This window comes from Hydra vulgaris, chromosome 02 (assembly GCF_038396675.1).
Source record: "Hydra vulgaris chromosome 02, alternate assembly HydraT2T_AEP".
Taxonomy (NCBI): domain Eukaryota; kingdom Metazoa; phylum Cnidaria; class Hydrozoa; order Anthoathecata; family Hydridae; genus Hydra; species Hydra vulgaris.
The window spans coordinates 44,632,503-44,658,656 of NC_088921.1; the positions used below are offsets into that span (position 1 = coordinate 44,632,503).

The 26,154-nt window shown below is 27.6% G+C and overlaps 1 protein-coding gene across 1 annotated transcript in view; it reads left to right on the forward strand.

The window, feature by feature from the left end:
- The first annotated feature begins 9,025 nt into the window (after positions 1-9,025).
- Positions 9,026-26,154, forward strand: part of LOC105850865 (ras and EF-hand domain-containing protein homolog) — a 65,918-nt gene continuing 48,789 nt past the window's right edge. The window contains exon 1 of the mRNA XM_065791063.1: positions 9,026-9,144. The gene's annotated coding sequence lies outside the window, so the exon portion shown is untranslated. The remainder of the gene's footprint in view (positions 9,145-26,154) is intronic.

Sequence of the window (26,154 nt, forward strand, 5' to 3'; positions counted from 1 at the left end):
TACGTTTTCTTTATTTATACTTTTATTTGTGTAATCATCAGCAATATCAATGTTATCAGTATTAATTTCAGTGGAAGCTTTTAATTTGACTAAGTAATTTGTACAAATTTTTTGACCAGGTACAATATTGAACCTGTTGTTTAAAGCTATGGTTTTTAACGTGACTTCTCTGAGAGATGCTAAATTAAAAAATATAACTTAATCAAATAAAATGTGCCTAGTATTAATAAACATAAAGAATATAAAATTATGACAAGGTAACATTTATAAAAAAATTTATGACAAGCTTTACTAACCTTTGCACGGTCTTTTGTGAACTAACAACGGATCACAGCATTTATTCTGAAACACAGGGAACTTCTCAAGATAGAACTTTTGATGATGAAAACATAAGTCAATAATCAAAACAGGAGAAACACCAGACCTCAGCGCAACTAAATTTTGCTCATCTAGAGCTAAATCTTGAAAAAAGTTTATTCCAATGTGGTTTGTAAACGTTAACTTGTGACAATTTGATTTTAAAATCAATCCAACTGAGCATTGTGATGTTCCGGCCATTATAAAAATACTTAATTTTAATATTTTGTTTTTCTAAAACCAACATTAAATAAATATTAATTTCTCACATGAGCATTATAATCAAAACTCAAATGTTAGAACCAATTGCTCCATTAAATTAATCAATGAAGAAACCAGAAATTCATTTTTATTTTAAACTAAATAAGTGTAATCATAGCTACGATTACACTTATTTAGTTTGAAATAAAAATGAATTTCTGGTTTCTTGTTTAATTAATTAAATGGAGCAATTGGTTTTAACATTTGAGTATTAATAATAATACTTATGTGAGAAATTATTATTTTTTTTTTTTTTTGTGAGAAATTATTTTATTTATAATCTCTATATGGAGATTATAACCAAACCGGTAAATAAAAATGCAAAAATAAAACAATAATAAAATAGATATGTGCGTAAAAAAACAGTGAAGTAATTTTTGCCTCTTACAGGTATTTATATATCAACTATTATTGTAAAGATTTAAAATGAATAGATCAATACCTTTTCTGCAATTAATCTTAAACTAGACACGTTTACTGAAAAATTATTGTTAAAAACCCGGTTTGCATTTCAAAAAATCTCAAACTTCAAAGACCCGTAACTCTTAAAATAATGAAATTGGCTCAAAATTATTTTTGGTTATTCGTAACGACACTATTAACTGCATTTGTGCCAAAAATTAAGTATTTCTGAGATGGTGGGTTATTTCGACTTGTTGTTTTGACATGGAATTACCCTTCGGCGAACACAGTCAGCTCTTGTGAAAGTACTCGCCCGAAGTCCCTATGTATAGCGATTTTGTTCGATTTTTTTCATACAATATTCGATTCGATTTCTTAATTGGTAGAGATTTTCAGCTTGTTAATTATCTCCATACACTAATCTTTTAATTTAAGTACAAAAATCCTCGATTGGACGCAATTCGTACACAGCAGGGTTTTTGTCTCTCGGCGCATGTTTGATGTTTTAGGTAATCATACACTTTATTTAGTTGTGTTCGGAAACTAAATCGGAACACAACTTTGTCGTTTTTTTGAACCTCGTTAGTAAATTTTTTAGTTCAACAAGACTTTTTGGAAATACACATCCTTGCTCGGGCCGAGAGCGATGTAATACTTTGACACTCTCAGACAAGGCTTCCTAAACTAATAATTTGGGCCTCATAAAGCGTTACTTCGAGATTAGAAGTATAATATCCTGCGTTGCCAGAAAACTTAGTGTGACTTAAAGGAAAATACGACTCGTTGTCAACTACCAAAATTATTTTGTGATAATTGACAATGAATCGTATTATCACAACCAATTTTCGGCTCTTAGTACGCGCAGCCACTTTCTGAGCTAATGTTCTCTTTAACAATTTATTTTTTACGATAGCAAATGCTCTTTCCGTTCATAATTTTAGATATATATACTCCTGGGAAACATTGAATCTCTTAGCTAAGTTACGTTGTAAAATACCACTTTTTTTATCGATCGGTTTTTGTAAGCGTTTTATATTTTTTCCTTAGCCATTTTTTGTAGTCTGACCACTTCCAATCTTTGGTCATGGTTCTTCTTTTGCTGCAATATATCTTAGTCAATTATGATATATTTTCCATGTGAAAGTGATTAACTAAAAACATTTTGTTCTCTTTTGGATGAAATAATAATGATGCTATACAAAAAGTGCTTAGGAACATATAAAACTGCCAAAGTTCGAATGTATCGTAGTGTACCAATTTCTAAAACCTGTAAAACATTTTTAATAAACAACTTCAGACTAGTCTCAATCTTGTTAATTTTTGTAAATTACTTGAATTAATAATCTACAATAAATTGTATAAATATCTTATTCAAAACAAGTTCTTAATTAAAAAAACAATTCGGCTTTCATTCACAACACTCAACCAAAAAATGCAATTTTAGATATTATTAATAGCATAAGAAATTTTTTTGAGAAAAGGAATTTGTATTGGGAACTTTTATGGACCTATCCAAGGCTTTTAATACAATTAATTGTGATATCTTAATAAAAATACTGGGAAAATACGAGATAAAAAATGCAACTCTTGGTTGGTTTAAAAGTTGCATTGGTTAAACAATGCAACAGACAGCAATGTATTATTTCGAACGATAATAAATATTTAAATTTATTTACTAAAAATAGAATTTCGCAAAGTTCCATTCTTGGTCCTCTTTTATCTTTAATTTATATGCCCGATCTTCCACAAGCCTTTAAAGTTTTTTGATGTAATAATGTTTGCTGAGAAACAAGTTTATTTTATTCATCACCATCAATCAAAGACCTCGGCGAATCTGTGAACAATGACCTTGAGAACCTAAATATTTGGTTTAAAGTAAATAAATTATCTACAAAATTATCTAATACAGAAAAAACAAAATACATCTTGTTTCATTACAACCAGCAAAATAATAATATTCCAAGCATGCTACCACTATTAAAAGTTGATAACTTAAACGTTAAAAGCACCAAAACCATGAAATTTCTTGGAACAATATTGACGAAAATATTTCTTGGAACAATATTGACGAAAATATTTCTTGGAACAATATTGACGAAAATATTTCTTGGAACAATATTGACGAAAATATTTCTTGGAAAACCGATATAAGTACAATAAATACAAAAATATCAAAAAGAATTTATATAAAAGACTTGCTAATTATTAAAACTTGCTCTATACCTTCCCTAAATGCTTTCCCAAGAGAATCTAAAAGTTCTTTCTTTTTCTTATATTCAAAGTTATCAAACTAATATTGCACGAGAAAGTAGAAATAAATCTAAACTAAATTCTCTATATTTACATCAGAAACACACATCATGATTGATTTTCAATAAATCTTTTACTTAAAAACTTGAATGCATTAAATATCTATAAAATTAACATCTACTAAAATATTTTATTTATGCTCAAATATAAGCTCGGACTTGTCCCAATCTATTGTACTAATAACTTTTTTCAAATCATCACTAACAGATATATCACACTTCACATTGTCCATAAAATAAAAAATAAAAATTCTCGACTTTTTCAATTGAATACCATGATCCTTATATAACAAATACTTATAAAGCAAAATAATACCTCAAAATATAGAACTTACTAGTTTGGATAGTTTAATAATTGAAAAAAAAACTAAAAAAAATTTCATAATTGACAAAACCAATTTTATCGATATGTATTAAAGGTAGAGAAATAGTAATGACATTTAAAAAAAAAGAAAAAGAATAAAGTTAACAACTACAATGATAATTCCTACTGCATAATAGACCTCAAAATGTTTATGCGTGTTTTATAGAATTGCATTTTAAATTTATTTTATATTTTCAGGTTTTTTGATTAAAAGACTTTTCTTCGCCTTTTGCGAGTTTCCTTATAAATTACATAGCTAAAATTTTTATTAAAACATTTCGTCATGGTTAGTAGCTAAATTTTTATGAAAACTGATTTCCCTGAAATATCGATACCACCGAATGAAAATCTTTTTAGTTATACCAACGATTTTACTTACACGTAAGGGAATCTCCGCAGTCTATAAAAACATTATTACAATAATGTGTCTAACACTAGGTGCAACTTTTCAAGAAATTGATTTCAGGTAATTTAGTTTTGTTAAAAGATTAACACCGCTATTTAAAATTATCTTTAAATAAATAAAAAAGTTTCAAAATCTGATTATTGTGCCCATAGTTGTCATAATAATTCTTTATAACACAATAACTATTATGTATAATTATATATTTTATATAAATTATAGATAATTGAAATTTCAAAACTTGATTGATTTATTAAATTAAAGTTTTATTTAATTCTTATTATTATTATTTAAATCATATAAAGGAATTTTTAAATGGCATCCATGCTCAAATGCTTATATGCAATGAGGCATTTCAAAATTTAAATTCTTGCAAAAAGTTAAAATAAGTTTTTTAGAATATAATAAAACTCATTATAATTATGTTAAAATACAAACTATGCTTCAAGCATTTTTTGCCTTCATTTTCATTAAACTAACCAATGCACATTTTATGCTAAACACGTCGGTAACGGTAAGTCCTAACAAAAAGAAAAAAATAACAGTTTATATCTTATGGGAAATATTTGTCGCAGTCTTTCTAAATCAAATGTATTGTTCTAGATGATATGGTAAGAACAATATGGCAGTTATGGTAAGTACCCAAAATGCAACACAAAATAACTATGCAGTTATGCTGATAGAATTCTGACTTATGCAAACAGATCTAAAAACAAACAGAAGCAACCTGAACTATGTCGCTTTCGATTGCATTATATCTTTAAAGCTCATAGTTTTTTTGCAAAATCATCTAAAATATTCACAACATATCTTAAAAAAACTTTCAAATAAGTTTGAAGCTGTTTCAAACAGTTATTTTTTAGTTATCAAGGTGCTCCAAGAAGACCTAATAGAATCTACAGAGCTCCGCGGAAGAGCATTTAATTAACGCCTTCTTTCGTAAAACTTTCATTTATCATAGCTAGAGTCGTCACCGAATTTTAGACCTCTTTGTTCTGAGCCAGAACTATAACCGCAGCGCCAAGGTTGCTTTATTTAAGAAAACAGCTGGACTTTTTAATATTATAAAAATCTTCACATAAATTCAAAATTATCTAAATGCATGAAATCACATCAATCCTAATTGATTTGCGCAATCTATATGTGACTTTAAAGTACAAAACTTTTGATGGTCTTCTCCAGAAGTTCTACTAAATAAGACATTTGTTCTTTAACAAGAATTTATTTAAGAAAAAATCGCTTTTCAATCATGATTATTTTAAAAACATTTTTTTACAAAAATTGCGAATAACAATACGTAAAAAATGTTCGGAAGTGCAAGTGGCAAGTGGCCAGAACAACCTTTAGAACTAGCTCATAAATATGACAAAATTTAAATCTTTCATGTCAACTCCCATCCTTATATTGCAAATTTGATGTGGAAAAATACTTTGCAATTGTGCTGAATAATGTTGCATGGTCAAGTTTTGCTCTTCTCCCCCTGATTACTAGCTGTTTCGATCAGCGGTAGCTTAAATATAAAAGTTTAAAAAAAAAATCTTAAAAATTTATTTTATCATCTATTTTATTTTGTTCTGTTAGTACTTTGATAGTGTAAGAGATTCTTTGCAAAAATCTGAGAATAACTGTCAACAATCAAAAGCAGCAGGAACACGTTTTCATTTATCACCAACAGTGTGTTATTTCTTGCACAAAAGTAACCCCACGTTCTGTTGTGTCATTAAAAACTTTAAAACTCTTTACAATCTCTTGACCAGGTTTAAAATTTTATTCAAATCTCATTAAGGTTAACAACTTGATTCTTGATTAAAAAAACCCGGCATATATCGGGTTTTAAACACAATAATTTATTTTTAAAAAATTAAATATATTTATTTGAACTTTTGGAGTAACAAAATATTTTAACTGTTTCTCTTTTAGATACCTGGTACTTAGAACTTTTCATTGACTCCTCCTCATCTTTATTCATTGGCTCCCCCTTATCTTTATTGCCTTGAAGCTTGTCAAACACCCACCGCTACAGTAGGAACCATAAAATTGAAAAAAATTGCTTCAAAAATTCTAATGGCTTGTTTAAATGCAGCCTTGGAAACTTCATATTTTGGAAGTTTAAGGAGGAGGCTTATTAAAAAATAAGTTCCACTCTACTGAATGCAGACAAAAATATGATCAACATTTTAGTATTCAAAATTTAAAATTTATAACCATATGGTTTAAAGTACGTTATTAGTTTTTTTAAATTATGAAGTATAATTAAATAATATTCGCTAAGCATTCAAATATTGCTCGTTTTTTTAATAAAACATTGCATTTTAAAAAAATGTATTCAAAATCAGAAGAAAGAAAAAATTGTAAAACAATCTCGAAGACTGGATTTATCTATAAAAAGTTCAATAAATAGGAAAACCAAAAAGGTTAGAGAAGTACTACCAAACGCAAGAGAGAAACAAGCTAAAATTTTATTTATTTTTTTTAATAATTCTGCATGTAAAGTGAATCTTATTTAAATTCGAAAATTTTTCAAGTAATGCAAAACGTACTTATGTTAACTAATTTTAGTTTGGTTTGGCTCAGGATTTTTACTTGTTTAAACGAAATTACAAAATGATGGTTTTATGGTATAGAGAGATACCTTTGAGAACCAGTTTACAATAGTCAATGATAAAACGTACCCAGCAGAAATTTCTTTTATACATATCAATCATTACTTTCATGATTGAGATAAGACTAGGGGATTTGAAATCTCTTTCTAAGAATATGATCAAGGACAGAGTTCATTTAAACCAACTAACACAGATTTCAAGAAAACATTTACTTTAACTTGAAAGGTTTGCATAAATTAATTTATCTAGCTTGCAACTTAAATGGGGAAAATAAGAAATTTTACCGCTTGATATAAAAACCGCAAAATAAAAACTATGATTTATTAGCGTCTCAACTGTTTATTAGCGTCTCCATGGTTTAAAAAAACTTGTGCTAACTTAGTATTTAATTATCAAAACCATCAAATATAATACTATTATTGTTTTTCTTATTAATTATGCTAACACGTATTACAGATTGTCATTATACTTCATTTAATTGGAGGTTACAATGCAAAGTCAGAATTTTTATATTCAAAATATTAATTCTTAATAAGTAAAAATATAGCAATACAACTTTATTTCCTGAGTCGGAAATCCTTTTGAGATTTCTGATTTAAATGTTAAGATAAAAATTTCTGATTTGATTTGAAAGTTTTTGTTATACTATAATTATATATTATATAACTTAAAAAGTTACACTATCATAACCATTTTAACACTGAAAAAAATTTTGTTATGAATTTATTGAATTTGCTGCACTTTATTTAGTCCTAATTAATAAAAAATATAAACAAAATAAACAAAACATTCTTTAAATGGAAAATAGTTAAATAGTACGCTTAATAATAGGCAAAACTAAAAATGACAATGTTGTATTTGTTTTTTAACTTTTTTATAATTATTTTTGTTGGGTTATGTTTAATTAAAAGCTTAAAATCTCCTCGTATTTAGTGTAGCCCAAAAGTTAGGGCTGGTTAAACCGTGAACAATTTATGGTTTACGGTTTAACCAGCTATGGAATTTGATGTGGCGATGGTGTATGAAGCAAAAGTTATATATAAATGAGTAATACAATGAGTAAAAAAATGTATATATATATATATATTTATATATATATATATATATATATATATATATATATATATATATATATATATATATATATATATATATATATATATATATATATATATATATAATATATTTAACATCTGATCTGATTAATTCTCACTAAAAAAAAAGATCATTACAGTAAAAACATTTAAATAATTTTTAGTCTACACAAGTCAAGTGTGCCCGCCCTTTATAATTTTTACACAAGTAACCATAGTATATGTCATTTGCTTTCATGAGTTATTTTTCAAGTGAATTTTCCTGTTCAGGTTCAAACACCTAAAAAGCAATAGTATATGAAGGCCACTAGGTATAAACGACATAGTAATATTTAAAAGGTTTTAAGAAAGTAAATATTGATCATTTATAAAAGTTTGTGTAAAGCAAATAAAGTAAAAAATTTTAAATAAAAAGAAAATTTTACTTTAGATTTAACTTTAACTTTTATTTTTTTGGTTTTTAGTTTTCTTTATATGAAGACGTTTATAAATGATCAATTAATACTTTCTCAAATCTTTTTAAATGTCACGATGTCGTTTTTTTTGTGGCCTTCATAAATAACCATTAGATATATTGCATAAACATTCCGCATATTGCATAATCATTCGCATATTGCACATACATTCAACTCATAATATCTATCTACCGTTTCTCAAAAAAGAGCAAATTTATTTTTAGATATTCTAGCAGTGTCATGTAATGAACCAAGTGTTTGAAATTTAAATACCTAATTAAACTAAATTTCATTAAACATTTAGATATAATGTCTTGCATCAATAGATTTGTGAGTTTTGTGTCATGTGACAAAAAATACATTTCTATTAGTATTTGATTTACAGGCTTTTAGCAGAAGATGCATATGGTATATTACAGTTCATAAGTATTAAAACCCAAAAATCGCATTTTTTGAGATAATGACTTTTAACCGACAATTTTAATCAGTTTTGTAATATCCCCATATAATAAAATTGTTCTTGAGACAAACTTTTATAACGCATTGCAGAAATCAAAAACTTTTTGTGAAATACCTATAAAATGTAAGAAAGTCTTTTTAAATACGTGAATGTTTTTTATAGCAATAACAGAAAAAATTTGTTATGACGATCAAGGCTAGTCAAAAGTTGTTTTCATGCCTACTGAGTTTGTATATCGAATATACTTATTATGTGCCGCTGTGCAATTTGAATTTATAGCAAAATTAGAGATTTAAAACGGCGATTCGACGGTTTAATTTTAATCGTTTATTACATAAATCTTTAAATCAAGACACATATCTTTATTTCGTTTTGTTTTATTTGTTTAGTTTTTGTTTAACTCAAATCACAAGACGAAAGCATTAACTGAATTTGGGTAATATTTGCTTATCAACTTTATATGCTTATTAACTATTTATTTACATATTTTAAGGTTTTTTTTATTTGGAATGATCATTTTAGAAGCAAAAAGTTGTTATTATAAAAAAAAATATCAAGGAATAAGCTAAATCAGTTAAATTCATAAAGTAATTTTTTTTATTATAAAAACGTTCCATAGTAACTCATGAGTTTCAACCATATTATAAAGTAAATTCCTCATTCTCCCCAATAACTTTTTTTCCTCTCTCTCCCAAATATCTTTTCGAAGAGTGTTTGAATTTTCGATATATTTTCAATAGTTTATTAGTTACTTATGTAATATCTGGTTTTACTCTCTATATACATCATATATGTAAAACAAAAACATTAGGCTAATTTATTTATTTATTAGCAGCATTTATAATATCTTTAGGCAAATTTATATATTTATTTGCAGCATATAATATCTATTTGTATTTACTCTGTATATACATCATATACATAATCGTATACAACAAATACTTTTTTTCTACGTTTTATTTTTACTTTCTTTTTAATTTTTGTTTTATGTTTTTAATTTTTTAATTAATTTAAATTTTCAATTAATTTATATTTTGTTTATGCTTTTAGTTTTTTTTTTATTTACTAAAACAAAATAAGTTCTAAAATAATACATTGTAACAGAATTAAACTAGCATGATCCTCGTTTCCATGCGTCCTCGTTTAGAAAATTTGGAAACTATAAAAATGAGGACAGTTTTTTTTTAACGTAATTAGATTTATTTATTTGCATCATGAAAACTAAAACCTGAAAAAATTAACAAAAAAATCAATAAAAATTAAGTTTAAATATTTTAAGCGTAAATACACGTAAATACACATTTATGAGCAATAATTTTCATTTAAATTTTTTCAATACCCATTAAATTTTGTTTTCGACGAAATATGTTTTTCAGGAACAAGAAATAGGGCAAATTTATCAATTTCAGAAAATTCTCTATATTTGCTTATAATATTATAAGTAAGCCTCGACTGGAAAGCAAGGAAGAAACCGTTGCATCGTTTCTAGAAAGTAATGTATCAAGAAAATTAGTTTTCCGAATTACTTGAGGATTATTACGTCTGAAAGTAGCGAACAAAGCAAGCATATTTTTTTGCGGGTGATTTATGTATGGATACACTATATTTTGAAAAGTTTGAAAATGCAAAATACTTTCTGTATAACTTGATTTTAACCATAGTCCGGTCACTCTGGGCCGATAGTCTGGTCACTCTAGGCCGTATTGTCTGGTCACACTGTCTGGTCACATAAGTCTGGTCACACTGGGCTAAATGTGATTTTTCTAATATTCATTAAAAACACTCGAAAACTGTCGAACGGCCAGGAACAGAGTGCACAAAGTATGAAAACGGGCAAAGAGTTCAACGGTGAATTTGATATTGAAACATTTTTTTCTTTGGAGAATGATTTTCTTTTTGCAGACGAAAATTTTAATAAAGATTTAGACGCCTTGGTGTTGGAGTTGTCTAGTGAACCTGTTGAAAGCACGCTTTCTTACACAATTTGCTCTAAAAAGTGCATATCTCAAAGAGGCCTTACAAGAGGCAAAACATCAAAGTATCCCTTTGGATTTAACATTACAAAATCCTCAACCACCTATTCTTCTCAGCGAAGTCTGTTCGATAAAAGCATTACTACCTTGATTGACGACGAATGCTATCCTGATTTGTATAGAAATGAGTTAAGAATTAATCATGCAATGCTATTAGAAAATTCACAACAAACCCATCTCTATTAGAGGCTACAATAGCTAGTTTTAAAGATAAAGGCGATGCAGAAAAGTTTTATCCTCAATTTTTCAAAGGTATTAATTGTGATAGAGGAATTTTCATTAACAGTCTGACTAAAAAAACAACTAGACTTCTTGGCTATGAACTATGCAATCATGTTTTAGCATTTCTTACAAACTCATTTTACAATAATTCTTTTGTAAATTTAAATGATTTATTGTCAGTTGAACTTTTAAATAGAGATAAAGAAATTATCTTGTATCTAAGTGGTTATGTATTCAGTACATTTTATTGCAGAGTTCACAGTTCGCGGGTATGGCAGCAAAAGTTAAGCACAGACTGCCTTTCACTTCTTAATGCTGGTAAAATAGAACATTTTTTTAAGAATTCTGAAACATCCACCAAGTCTTACCAAAAATTTGTAAATGCTAAATATCGAGGTGGTTTGTGGAAAGTGTCTCCTGTTTTAGAAATCTTTACAAAAGTTGAGCTTCTCTTTCGCCAACAAAGTAATGGTTTTGCAAAAAAAATTGATTCAGAACTAATTGTAACCGAAATTTTAAAAAACAGTATTGTTATGGCAAGCATATCTGAACTTCGTAGTCTTTGCTCAAGTCAAGTATCCAAAGAACTGTCTTTAAATTTATTTTATCATCTGGTTACACTTTATGTTAGAGTGAGATCTTTTTCATATGCAAAAGAAAAACTAAGTATCCACAAACTTAAAGAGAATCAAACAAAGTCAAAATCACTCCGTTCAAAATTTAAAAAAAACATCAATTGGATTCGAATAAATAGTTTAATGTAATTTAAAAACAGCTATTTTCATAGCCACAAATTTCGCAAAAACATACTTGGCATAGTAACTCTGTTATTTATTTGTCACTAAAAATAATAATTTGAAAAAATGTTTCAATTTGTTTGTGTCAATAAATCATAGGTAAGGCCCTTAAGACTTTAACTCCAAAGGACCCTTATCAAAATGTATTAGCTCTTGTATTAGCTATTTGAGATTATGTACATATAGTACCGCTCTGAGCTTAATTGAGTCAAGATTAAATTATGACACCATACACCTAAGTGAATAGATGTCAAATAAAGGTTTTTGTTAAGATTTCTTACTTTACAGATAATTTTATTATGCTAAAAGCAGAGATTAAACCACTGATCTATTGCTTCTAATGCAAGCAATCTAACCACTACACATATAAAGGCTCCACCGTGCGCCCAATAAGAGGAAGGACAGCAAATTTAGAGAGCTTTTTTCAAATTTTAGAAGTCCCTAAACCAAATTTGAGGAACTAATAGTCTAATACATTAGGTAATCAAATGTTTTTTAAAATTATGGTGTTCTAATGACAGTTTTTGTGAAAAATACATTTTTTATATATCCAGTGGTACCTATGAATAAATGAGCTTTAAGAAAGTCACCCATTTTTACCCCTGATTACGCGCTAGGTTCCAAATATAATTTCATTGTTATCAGAGGTTCTATAAAAATCCTAATATTTAAATAATATCCTAAGAGGTTCTATAAAAAGCATCATAGGTGCTTGTTTAGATTGTAACAAAAGTAAAAAAAACAAAAAAATAAGACTGCAAAATAAACTTTTATTTATTATTCTAGCAACAAATTTCTCAATTAACTGATCAATATTTTATGCCATTTAATGTTTTTAAAAAGATTTGTGGCTATGAAAATAGCCATTTTTATGCAAATTCGTTTATTTGTTTTCAGCAGTACAAGGAGACAAGAGTTTTTTTTTTATTAAATCACTTAAAAAGTCAACTTTTTTTATTAAAAAATTTTTTAGAGTCCATTTTCTGCGTGGTATACGTGTCATACTCTCCTCCATTGATAATTTGTTTGATTCATTAAGATTCAGACAGTTACCTGCAATTGGGTGAAATATATGTTGATTTTGAAAGGTATTATAATTGAATCCAAAATCAAACAAGTAAGGATTATCTTTTCTTCTACCAATTGACTGTTGTTATCCAAAGTAATTTTCTAAAGGATCCTGACAACCTTTCAGTTAATACATAACTTACATTGTTATTAATTAAAAATTTGACAAGTTCAATAACAGAATTAACTGTGATCTTTATACCATCATGGGTTTGCCAAGTAATAAACATATTACTTCTATCACTTTTTGAAAAATTTCCAGGTCTTGATTCAATAGAAAAAAGCCAATCAAAATTTAATTTTTGGTATTTAAAAAATTTCTTTTAGCCATGTAAATTGAACATCATTAGTATCAGAAAATGGTTTCAAAAATGAGTTGCGTTAAAATATATAATCATTTGTTTTTTATTCGATGATGCTCCATCACAAGTAACTGCTACTAATTTTAAACCGACTTGGTAAAACTAAGAAACCAGAATTATTTTAATCGTACTGCTTCATAAGTAGCTAGTAATTTTGCAGCTAATCCCAAACAGTAACGTATTATTGCTGGATGATAGCGAATCCCTTGCTTTGAGCTTTTTAAATATTTTTGCTGCTCTTTCTAAAACAGGCTCATAAATGGAGAAATCTTGCTTTTATCAGCTCCTGACATTATTTGAATTAAATCACTTTCAATACTTTTACTTATAGCTAGTGATGAATTTTCAATCTCCTGCTTCATCAAAGCTTTTTTAATTATTATTTAATTCTTTATTTTCCAGACAAACACTCTGGAAAATAAAGAATTAAATGTAAATTCTTTATTTTCAGGGTATGGAGATGTAAATTTTATTGATGCATTTAATTTAGCAGGGATACAAGCATTGGCAACATTTTTTTTCAAACTTATGATTTCTTTTTTTTTTTTCCAATGCTTTTGCATTGAGAACAGCATAACACTAACTTAATCAGCATGATACATAACTGAGATCGAAAATACTGTCTGATTTAAGGGAAACTCATTCCTAGATGAAAATAAATCAAACTTTTTTGAAATACAATGTTTAATATACGGATTTGACTTTAATGCGAATATATCAGTTATTCCAGAACACAGGCTAAATGAAGTAACAACAGAAATAAGATTTGAAGCTGAAATATGTCGCATTGACCTTTTATATTATTTGAAGTTTAATACTATTTCAAATCATAGAAGCATCTATTTTAGCAACGATTGAAGATGCAGATTTCCTTTGTATAGGTATTGATGACATAAAACTTTTTTTGGTAGACAAATAGTCGGTAATGATCCAGATTTTGGTGACTTTCTGTTATCGTTATTAAGTATCATTTCTGGAAGATTTTTGCTTTTCACAAATAAACATACTCTTACTTTCTATTTGAGCCTTCAAATTTATATCTTGAATACGATCTTTTAGAATAATGGCTATTAGATTTTTCCTCTAAGAAGTATTAAAACTCTCGTTAGATGCAGGAATTTTAAATATTGAAACTCCCTTATGCCTCCTAGAAGTACTGCATCCATAAATAGAACAATTAGCACCAGGCATTTAAAGAATTGGATAAAGAAGATGCAATCTAAAAAATAAATATATAATATATATATATATATATATATATATATATATATATATATATATATATATATATATATATATATATATTGAAATTATGATAATGATCAGTGGCGGACTTAGGATTTTTTGATGTTTTGGATATGACACTCTTTGGTATTGCAAATATATAAACTACATATTTATACAGGTTCATTCTTAAGTCAAATAAAAATGCTTTGCAAAAAAATGCGGTGATTGAAGCCTGGGAACTAAAATACCCCAAAAAGTAATTTGCTATCCAAACCCTAATGTAATGTGTTTTGTAAATATATATTGTACTATCTTATAATAAATTTAAATTCATTGACAGGTTTTAAGTTTTATCTAATAACCTTTTAATATTCAAAAGTTATTAATATGTAAAATCTACAACCCATTTTGGAGAGGGTGGGAAATTAATATTATCTTAAATTTCGTTTTGGGAGGGTAGAAAATTTAAATTGTTGTAACTTTCGTTTTAGGGAGGGTGGAAAATTTAAATTGTCGTAACTTTTCGTTTTGGGGAGGGATAAAATTTTAAATTGTCGTAAAAGATTGAATGCCTATTAACAAATTTAAATTTTGTATAAGATAGTAAATTAAAGTATTTTACGGGCTGCAAACTTTTTGGGGTATTTTTGGTCCCAAACTCTAATCACCGCAATATTTTACAAAACATTCTTATTTGACAAAAGCATGAAAATGCTTTTGTCAAATAAAAAATATGTCACACCTGAAACACAAAAATTTCAAATTATCAAATTATTGCAAGTTTCAAATTATTTCAAGTTATTGCAAGTAAACCCTCACGCATTACAAAAAAACTCAGCAACTGTAATTGACAATATTTTTATTAATAACTACCTAGAAACAACGTTTGAAACCGGAATATTTCACATAAATATTAGTGATCACTTTTCTATTTTCTTAAAAGTAAATTATTTAAAAACTGCGTCTTATAGTTAACCAAATGTGATTAATTTGAAAAAAACCTAATATTTAGTAATAATAATGAACTAACATGTAAGTTAAAACAAGAAACGTGGATAATATATAAATGTCAAGATACTAACGAAGCTTTAAATACCTTTTTAAATACATTATTGGAGCATCTTAATAAAAACTGTCTATATGAGGATAAAAAATGAAACCTGTCTATATGAGGATATAAAAATGAAACCTGTGTATATATGGATATAAAAAATGAAGGCAAAAGCAATTGCTAATCATTGGATGAGTAAATCACTATTGAAATGATAAAAAAAGGTACAAAAACTATGCAATAAACTTCTAAGTAATAAAAAACACAGAAATGAATAAATCACAAAAAATACCTATACCAAACACCTATTAAAAGTGCAAAAAAAAGCTATTACAGTACGCTAATTTCAAAATATAAATTTAATAGTAAAAAAACATGGTCCATAATTAATGGCATAATCGGAAAAGATAAGAATATTACATCTTTACTGCCTAAGGGAATTTATATCGATAATACTGATATATTCTATCAAAACCTAATCTCAAAAGAGTTCAACAAGTATTTTACAAATGATAGTACGAAACTTGCCAATAAAATAACACCATTATTAGAATCATTTAAAATCTACCTAAAATACTCAAATGTTTTCAAAACAGCATATTCTTTTAAAAAAAAGTATCCCAAATAAATGATGAAATCTCTAATTTAGTTATTTTTAACAAAACTAGTTTAACCAAACCTCTATCTCATATTTTGTAACTTTCAGTTTCTCTTAAAAAAAATTAAATATTATGGTATAAATAATATAACCTATTCCTGGATTAAAAGTTATCTTACAGATAGAGAGAAGGATGTCAAAGAAGGATGCAGGTTCAAACTATATAAAGTTTGAACTTGCCTCAATTTGAGGGGGTTCAAGTTTTATAAGTTCATAATTTTTTGAACGCGAAGTGGTTATTGTTTATTAAAGAATAATACATAAAATATTTTATCAACTTTTTGCTCCCACGTTTGGGGAGCAAAAAGTTGATAAAATACACACACACACACACACACACACACACACACACACACACACACACACACACACATACACACACACACACACACATACACACACACACAAATATATATATATGTATATATATATATATATATATATATATATATATATATATATATATATATATATATATATATATATATATATATATATATATATATATATACATATACAGTATCGGACAAAACGAGTGCAACCAAATAATGCTTATTTAGTTTCTTTATATAAAAGTGCTGCATTTTTTCAATTTAGAGAAATAACTATGTAACTGTTTAGAGACAAAGTTCTTCAAATTTTTTTCACAACAAAGTTCATTATTTGTACACGAAAATTTATAAATTAATCAAAAGTAATAAAAAAAAGTTGATTTCCTTCTGGACAAAACAAGTGCAACTTGACAAAATGTTGACCAAGCTGTATTTCGCTATCAATATTTCGTGGCGAATCCTTTGTTGTTGATCACAGCCTTGCATCTTCAAGACATAGATTTAATCAGGTGATCAATGAAACTTTGTGGAATCGCTGCCCAGGCCTTTTGGATTTGTTCAAACAGTTGATCCTTATTACAAACACCTTCATGATTAATTCTACGGTTGACTCCCACAGGTTCCGAGGCGTTTTCCGGCCGGTCGACGTACACGGCAAATGCCATCGCTCCCAATGATGTCGAACTTCGATTCACCACTGAACAGGACAGTTCGCCATTTCTGCACATTCCAGTCAATATGAGATGTACCAAACAGGAGTCTTTTCTTCTGGTTTTTTAGTGAAATCAGCGGTTTCTTTGCAGGGCGTCGAGAAAACAATCCGGCTTCAACAGCACGTCGTCTGATTGTTCGGTCCGATACAGGCAGCTCTAATTGCTTTTGTATCTCGACTGATGATATCCAGGGATCCTTTTTGACGGATCTGACGATCATAGAATCCTCTCTAGAAGTGGTGGAACGCGGTCTTCCACCTTTGTTATCTGCTTCCAACTTCCAACTTATCCAAACTTATCCAACTTTCCCGTAGAACGATATTTGGAACATAGTCTTAATACGGTCCATTTTTTCACGCGATATTTATCACAAATACTTTTTTGTGACATTCCACTTACGTAATCGCCAGTAGTTTTCTTTCTTAGTTCCAATCCAAGACTGTCGGGAGCCATTTTTGCACTTGAAGTCATAAAAATAATAAAAATAAATTATCACGCTTCTCAAGGCTTACCGTGTTACATTTACCTTGTGATGATACAATAATGCTCTGTGGAACGCAACGTATTGTTTGGATGTGGACTGTATTGATGTAATGAAACACTTGTTGTATTTCACTTCTTGTATTGATGTTCTTCAATAAAACACTTTGATAAAACTCACTTCGATAAACTGTCTTGATAATACTGACTGATTGACTTCCATTTACTGACTGAATTACATGTCGATTTACATGTCTCTTATATAGTAAAATGAACCTGTGTGAACCTGTTCTGGAAAATTCTGCATGCTTCTGGAAACTTCTGGATACTTCCTTTAATTATTAAAAAACTTCTGTGACGTTGACACGGACCAGACTTAAGAAAATAAAACAAACCAAAAAAATTGCACTTGTTTTGTCCGCTGCAAAATGGAACTTTTCAACAAAATTCTGCCTGTGTGCTGTTACCTGTCAGCTGATTGCTCATGGCATGGCATGCTATGACTCCAGACTCCTGAACTGTTTGTTGTGGTAGTATAGTTCATTTCGTTTTTAAGACATGTAAAATTAGGAACACTTTTCTAACACTTTAAACATTGACATGTTTAAAGTGTTAGAAAAGTGTTCATGTAAAATTAGCTCACACATTTCTAACACTTTAAACATTGTATGATTTACCAACAACTAAATCAAGTTTTTAGCATGCACAATGAACAAAAAAACCTTTTGAATTTATAAATTTAATTCTAGACTCAACTCCTAATTTTCCATACATTGCTTCTTCACCATCATAACTAGTTCCACAACATTTTTGGTTTTAAAGAAAAATATCACGAACTGAAGTAATTGTGTTTTGTGTAAGACTGACCCCTGTTGATATTGATTTATATTCAATGAATTGCAAAAAATGAAAAGCAAAATATTCTTTTTTTTTTTTTTTTTTCGAATTGGAATAAAAGCTTCTATTTCAGAAATTCTTAAAAAAAAAAGATTTTTGTTTAAAAAATTTTTTATGGCTCTTTCTTTCAGATTATTACGGAGCCATGTAAGTGTAAATTTAGACAAACTTAAATTGATATAAAGATATTTAGATTAAAATAAATTATTTATTTGCTTTTTTTGCGCTTGTCACAATAACATCTGAAACAACAAACCTTTTCAATAAATAAATAAAACAGATCAAGTTAGGGCAAGGTTCAGGGTTATGATTAGGGCCAGATTTTAGATTATGTTTGGTCCAAATAGGGTTAGGTTGTTCCAATTTGATAAGTAAACTTAACCCTAACCCTGATCCTCAATAAAACGTTTTTATTAATCTGTGGAAGAGTGCGTTACACATCAGACTTATTTTTTTTTTTTGTTTTTGTTTTTATTTTATTTAGATCACGCCTCCTTCCTAACCGATGTAACATAACTTGCCCAGAGGTGGGGCTTGAACCACGGGTCATTTGCTTTAGAGGCAAGCGCGCTACCACTGCGCCACGGCTACTATATTGAAGTGGTGATGTATTAATTCTTCTTTAAACGTATTTGTGACAAGCGCAACAAAAAATCGTTTTTGATAACATTTATTCATTACAATTTTATTTTATAATATTTAACATTATAACTTATTAATATTAAATGTTATAAAATAAATTTATAATAAATAAATGTTATCAAAAATGAATGTTTATTCAAATTATTATGTATAGTTTAATTTTACTAAACTAAATTTAACAACATATTGTCTTTCTTTACTATATATTTACTTACTCGACTTTAGTTTATATATCAATTTTTACATCTTTTATGTGTTTAAATAACTAAACAAGTTTAACATGTTGCGGACCGGAAATGTTGTAAGTTTGTAATCACGAAGAAGAAGCGAGATAAAAATTATGATAAGTTGCATTAAGTGCGTTGAAGTCGATAGTAAAATACACTAACAAAAAAAACAATTTTTTAATCTTTTACCTTAAATAACTTTTTTTGCTGATGCGGGATTGGTGGGGATTTTTCATAATTCATTTTTAATAATGTCCCAAACGTCTGTACCAATTTTCAGCTATTTACGAATTTTTGTAAACCTACCGAACTAACCCATGTAATGAAAAGTTCTTAGATATAGCCAAAACCTAAACTCATTTCAGATTTCAATATTATTTTCATATCATTTCAAATACTAATTATAATAAGATAATCAGAAAACAAATTTTTTTTGAAAGAATAAATTAAAATAAATTAATTTTTTATAACAAACATTTTTTATACAAAAAAAAAGCAACTTTTCGGGACTTTTAAGATCAGTGACTTTCATAATGCACAAGTATCATAATGCTCAATATCAAGATTTTCATAATGCTCAATATCAAGATTTTCATAATGCTCAATATCAAGATGCCAAACAGTTGTATGCCATATGTATAACCATACAGTAAAGTTATTAGAAAAAAAAGAAGTAAATAAGTGGTTTTGGGAAAACAAACTCTTAATCTTGGTTTCCAATAGTTGAAAAAATGTTGTACAACAGTTTTTGCTGTACAACAAATGTTACCGAAATTGATTTGATTCTATTTCCGCAACAACTGTTTTACAACATAAATTTTGTTGTTCAACCGACATTAAATTGGGGAACTTGCAAGAAAATATTTCCATTGTAAAACACTATTGTTGTACAACTGTTATATTACATTTCGACTATTGTAAACCAAGGTTTAGTCGGTCGAGAAAACAAAACACAAAAAAAGCTATAAAGTAAACCTTATACAAGTTTCTTCTTGTTCTCCTCTAGGTGGACTATACTATGGTCTCTCTAGGTGGTTGGACTATACTTTGTTCTCCTCTAGGTGGACTATACTATGATCTCTCTAAATTATTTACACTACTTCTTCACACTTACCCCATCATCGTACTACTTACTACTAACAACATCATCGTACTACTTACTACTAACAACATCATCGTACTACTTACTACTAACAACATCATCGTACTACTTACTACTAACAACTACTAACACTTACTACATCACTTACTACTTACTACTAACACTTACTACATCACTTACTACTTACTACTAACACTTACTACATCACTTACTACTTACTCATACAACCTATAACTTTTCAAGTAGTAGCTTAATTTTCTGTCAACTGTTTCCTTGCTCTTTAACTCTAATCTTTGTTTTCTAGTAAGATTTTTAGATTTAAAAAAAAAATTTTTGGTAATTATATTGAAACTTCATACTTTTGTTTGTTTTGTTTGTTATTTCATAATTTTTGTTTCATAATTTTTTTCTAGTACTTTTTTATGACTATTTTTCCGGGTATTTTTTAAAATTTTCAAGGAATTAGAATACTTACCATTATCGTACTAACTTACTACTAACAACATCATCGTACTACTTACTACTAACAAAAATCTAACTAGGATACTTTTCGTGATTTTCTTCGCGGCGGTCTTTCGGCTAATGTTTTTTTTTTCTCGGCTAATAAAATCACAATAAAATCTGAATGGAGAATGGAGAATGACAAATTTGCACAGGGCCGCCGAGAGTCACCACGCCCTTATTTATCAAACTTTTCTCGATATTATAGATGAAGGACCTTTCTTTTTTTCCCTTAATTTTTTTGGTAACTTCTTTTCATTTTGCGCCCCTTGGATATCTGCCGCCCGGGACAAACTATCACTTTTGCCCCCCCCCCCCTCTCGGCGGCCCTGTAAACTAAAAACAGTTTGCAATACTAAAAAAAAAAAAGATAAAACCGGTAGAACTTTCAAATGACCATGTCAATTTTAGATGTATAAGTACTTGCATACATTAATATTACTTGACAATTTTAATTGACCCTAAACTATTTAAATTTTAATATTGTATTATTTGTGACGCAATGTGCGAACAAAGTTTCCCACCTCATCGACATTGTAAACACTTATTCGTCTAAAACGACAAAAACGCTTATTCGTCTAGTTTTTCTCCTAGAACATCAGTTCTTTGGAACTTGCTTCGTTCATCTTGCTTTCCTGATTCATATAATTTCAAAAAAAAAAAAAAAAAATTACGACAATTTTGTATCACATTTCGACAATTTAAAAACACTTTATCTTGAATAATGAATTTCATATTTATGATGAAAATTTTTGTTAAATAATAATGGCTTGTCTTTAGTTTAGTTATAAAATAAAATAATTAACATTTTTAGTTCTAAAATATTTAAAGTGGATTCTGAAACTATGAGTGTGGTTTCAAAAATAATCTTTTTGATATAAATAAAATATATATGTGGATATTATTTACTTCGAGTTACCAAAAGAATTAATTGCCAAAACAAAGTATCCTCATTTTTAATATCCCGATCAACATATTTCTGAAATATTTGGTATTATACTTCAAAGTTGTTTACAAATAGTACAAACTACTAACATTAAGTTGTTTACAAATGGTACAAACTATTAACATTAACTTGTTTACAAATGGTACAAACTACTAACATTAAGTTGTTTACAAATGGTACAAACTACTAACATTAAGTTGTTTACAAATGGTACAAGCTACTAACATTAAGTTGTTTACAAATGGTACAAACTACTAACATTAAGTTGTTTACAAATGGTACAAGCTACTAACATTAAGTTGTTTACAAATAGTACAAACTACTAACATTAAGTTGTTTACAAATGGTACAAACTATTAATATTAGGTTGTTTACAAATGGTACAAACTACTAACATTAAGTTGTTTACAAATGGTACAAACTACTAACATTAAGTTGTTTACAAATGGTACAAACTATTAACATTAAGTTGTTTACAAATGGTACAAACTACTAACATTAAACGCCTAATAACAATAATTAAAATACTAATGTTTGTATTAATAAAAATAATATTTATAATAATAAACATAAGAATCACAATATTAATAAATAAACAAAAAAACGTTACCAATAATAATAATGATAACCATAATAATAATAAAAATAATGATAAGTTACTTGTTTTTATAAACACAATAGATATATATAATAAGTTAGACTGTTATAAACACAATAGATATATATAATAAGTTAGACTGTTACAAACAGTTAAAAACGGATAAAACGTAACAACTAACAATGACATTAAACAATCATTTAAATAGAAAACAAGAAAACAGGAAAATTATAATAAAAAATAAAAATAATAATACCAATTTTAACAATATTTATAATAGAAATAAGCAGCTGCAAAAAGATTGAAAATAAGAAAAAATGTATTTAACATAACAAAAGAAGTCAAGTCAAAACTGAAAAAAAAAGCACAACAAAAATAAAAATTATAAGTATACACACACACATGCTACACACATACGTATACATATGCATACAAAAATATACATAGCACCTACATACATTCACATACAAATGTATACATACACATATAGATATACAGTTTTATAAATATGTACAACTCTAAAAATGTCCAACCAACATCGAACAAGCTAAAAAAAGTAATAAATAATGAAATAATAACGAAACGCCAAACTAAAAATTAATGTCATAATTTTTAATCAAGAAAACAAAAATATTCTTATGATCTAAAACATGTGCCCCCTTCGTTGCGACGATACCATCAATGTTCATAGTAAAAATTTAAATATCATTTTCAATATTTATAAACAGCAATGCCAAACCACTCAATTAACAATGAAAACCGTTCAAAGATAATTAAATGGTATTTAAATGGAAATTTACTATCACAAATTGCAAATATTCTTGAATTTAAACGATTTATATCTATACAGTTGTTAAAAAATATAAAAATGGTTTGCCGATAAAAGGGCAATTAAAATGTGGTTCTAGAAACAAAAAATTAACTGACAAATCCAAAGTACTAATCAAAAATTGGATTAATGATAATTGTGGAACAATTGTCTATTGTGCAATGAACTAAAATAGAATTTTGAAGTATGAAGAACAAAAAAGCCAGTGGGCACGGGACGTAAAAAGACGTCTTTTAAACGTCTTTTGAATGTTTTGAACGTATTTTAAACGTTTTGTACGTTTTTTGAACGTATAAAAAACGTCTTCTTCAGATCCCGTGCCCACTGGGAAGAGCATTTAATACAAACACTTATTTATATTTTATTTCTCTAGTATTATCACAATTAGCTGTTAATGAAATTGTTGGAGCTATTTAATTTAAGATAATGTTCGTTTCCGTAAAAGCTTTTGTTCAAAATGAGTTTCGGCCACTCTTTGATATTTTTACCTCCATATTCTCGCTTTTTAAATCCTATTATTATTGATGAATAAACTTATATTTGTTTAGTTATTTTTGCAATCACAAAATTTTTTTTAAACTTTAGTTTGCATACAAACTAAAAATTTATATCATCTTAATGAATTTAGAAAGAATCTAACTGTTTTATTTTATGTGAATAAAAGTTTTTTTAGCGCTGTCAAAAATGAATCAAACACATTGTCGAAATCAAGTGCAATGGTGTGGAAATTGAATGCAACATTGTCAAAATGCATTGAATGTCGAAATTGAATAATACAATATAATAAATTTATTGCGTTATTCCGAACTACATATTTTTTAATAACTTTATATGCGTTTTGTATTCGGTTAAAATTATTTGTTGCCAGTTAAAATTTACTTCGTTAACAGTTAAAAATTAGTAAATTCGAAAAAATGACAGAGCGAAATTTTTGTTTTGACGGGATACATCCAGTGACGGATCCAGTTTGTTTTTTTTTTGTTGAGGGAAGGAAGGGGGGGGGGGGCTAGGGGTTGTTGAAATATTTGTGTGTTTTGTATCAAACTTGCGTCTGCTAAAATATATATAAAAAAATGCCTTCATTACTAAGATATTTTATAACTTTAAGATTCTGCGAGGAGGAGGGGGGATGCATAGCCCCCACACCCCCTGGATCCGTTACTTGTTTTGTGATTGTAAAGGATAACTAGTTCTCCACCATTCTATGCGCTAACATGTGCCTCTACTGCATGTGACATGGACTTTTCTGCATGCTAAAATTTTACTAAAAGTTTATTAAAAAGCACTTTTGCAAAAGCTTTAAAATATCTGGATTTGCATAAATTAAAATATCTGGATATTTACTTGCATAGATTAAAATATCGTGCTACAGAAGAGGAATATTGCGAGAAAACAGGGATTAAAATGATTAAAGCTTTTTTGATTTTGTTAAACTCACTGGCAGCTTTCCTTACAAAATGTGTATATTTTATAGACATAATGTGTATATTTTATAGACATAAATTCCTGTATAATAGGTAAATATGTATATTATATACCTTGTATATACATTGTGTATATACCTTGTGTATATACCTTGTGTATAAATACTTGTGTATACCTTGAGATTTTAAGCAGTATCTGTTACAAAGAACATTCTTTTACAAAATCAAAACTAAAAAAAAAATGCTTTTACTCAAACCACAGTGTCTTTTATCACTCAAATTACAGTGCTTATCATCATTTGGACTACTTTCCCCTTATAATAAAACATTATGACAAACACCTTTTTAAGATATTATATCTGAATTTGTAGCCCAGAAAACAAGAAAAGCGGAAAATGCATTTTTGATTTGATTATTATTGAAGAAATATTTATTTATTATTCTACGTTAAAAAGAAATTTTAAGCTCTCATCATTATATTTCTTTATAAAATTAATTTCAATTTTTATGTTTATATTTAAAAAAAAAGTTTTTTTTACAAAAAATGCAAAAATAAAGATTAAAAAAATTAGCCTTAATTATTTGTAGAATATAGCACAATGTCTAATCTGTCTATTGGTAATCTGGTATTTTACTACCATTTTTTATTTTGAACCCCGACGAAAATATCTCAATAATTTTTTTCTTTATTAAAATATAAATTTTTATTAACATTATGAGATTTTTAGTCCGCATTACATAAGTAAAAGAAAAAGATTTTTTACGCTGTCTACAAAAATTGAATGCTCATTTAATTTATTAAACCATCAACTGCATGAGTGAGTCACCCATTTTGTTTTTACTCCATATTTACTGTAATCTTGGAAATCTGTGTATGTGTTATTGGATATATATTATATATCAAATGCAAATTATATATTAATATATCAAATGCAATTATAATTGGATGTGCACGCACATCCAATTATAATTGCATTAAATTAGTTTTTCATAAAGAAAAATTTTCGTCAAAAAAGAAAAAAAAAAAAATTCGTTTTTTTATTTATTATTAAAATATTTTATTTAAATAATGTCTCTACTAGTAAATTTAGTATGTTTTGTTAAGTTATCAAAAGTACATATGTCGCTGCATATAAAGATTAAAAAAAATAATATTCATTTCAATTAAAGATTACAAAATAAGCAATATTTTAATATATAGTAAATAATACTAATTATTAAATCTTTTTTAAGATCTGATATTTTTAAACATTATGCTGGGTATCGCAGCTAAAGAAAGTTTATGTTGTATATTGTAGCAAAAGAAATATCTTGTTGCTATTGACGTATATATACGG